This window comes from Otolemur garnettii, unplaced genomic scaffold, assembly GCF_000181295.1.
Source record: "Otolemur garnettii isolate 467f Iridium unplaced genomic scaffold, OtoGar3 scaffold00109, whole genome shotgun sequence".
In the NCBI taxonomy this organism is placed as follows: Eukaryota; Metazoa; Chordata; class Mammalia; order Primates; family Galagidae; genus Otolemur; species Otolemur garnettii.
In genome coordinates, this window is record NW_003852504.1 from 5,254,849 (window position 1) to 5,256,209 (window position 1,361).

Consider the following 1,361-nt stretch of genomic DNA (forward strand, 5'->3'; position numbering starts at 1 on the left):
GTGAAATCTCCTGCCTCACTCCAGGCCTATTGCCTAAAATACAGAATCTGTATTTTATTTCAGAATATTAGGGGGTATGCATTTTGTTTACACACTTTGTTTTTGTACAGATTGAGTCAAAGTTGTAAGCGTGCCTTTCATCCACATAGTGTGCACTGGACCCAATAGTGTGAATTCACCCATCCCCTCCTCCTCCCTCCCCCAGCTTGATTTTCATTGAGATTTACTTCCATATGTGCACTTTAGTATTGATTAATTAGATCCAAGTTAGTATTGAGTACTTGTGTTTGTTTCTCCATTCTTGTGATGTTTCACTTAGAACAATGGTTTCTAGTTCCCTCCAGGTTGCAAAAAGATACTTGATTGCCATTTTTTATGGGTGAGTAGTACTCCATGGTATGTATATACCACATTTTAGTAATCCATTTGTGCATTTTATTTTTAAAGACAGAGTCTCACTTTGTCACTCTCGGTAGAATGTGGTAGCGTCACAGCTCACAGCAATCTCCAACTCTTGGGCTCAGGTGATTCTCTTGCCTCAGTCTCCCAAGTAGCTGGGACTACAGTTGCCTGCCACAGTGCCTGGCTATTTTTTGTTGCAGTTTGGCTGGGGCTGGGTTCAAACCCGCCACCCTTGGTAAATGGGACCAGTGCCCTACTCACTGAGCCACAGGTGCCACTCATGTATTTTTTTTTTTTTTTTGAGATAGAGTCTCACTATGTGAACCTCAGTGGAGTGCTCTGGCATCACAGCTCACAGCAACCTCAAACTCTTGGTTAAGTAATTTCTCTTACCTCAGCCTCCCATGTAGCTGGGAGTACAGGTACCTGCCATAATGCCCAGCTATTTTTTTTTGTTGTTGCAGTTGTCGTTGTTTAGCTGGCCTGGGCTGAGTTGGAACCTGCTAGCCATGGTGCATGTGGCCAGCGCCATAACCACTGTGCTACAGGCGCCGAACCAAAATCCATTCATGTATTGATGGGCACTTGGGTGGTTTCCACATCTTTGTGATAGTGAATTGTATTGCTATAAACATTCAAGTGCGGGTGTCTTTTTTATAAAATGACCTTTTTTCCTGTGGGTATATACCTGGCAGTGGGATTTCTGGAGCAAATGGTAGGTCTACTTTAGGTTCTTTGGGGAATCTCCATACAATTTTCCATAGAAGTTGCATGAGTTGGGCTCAGCGCCTGTGGCTCAAGCGGCTAAGGCGCCAGCCACATACACCTAAGGTGGCGGGTTCAAATCCCCAACCCGGGCCCGCCAAACAACAATGATGGCTGCAGCCAAAAAATGGTCAGGCGTTGTGGCGGGCGCCTGTAGTCCCAGCTACTTGGGAGGCTGAGGCAGGAGACTCGCT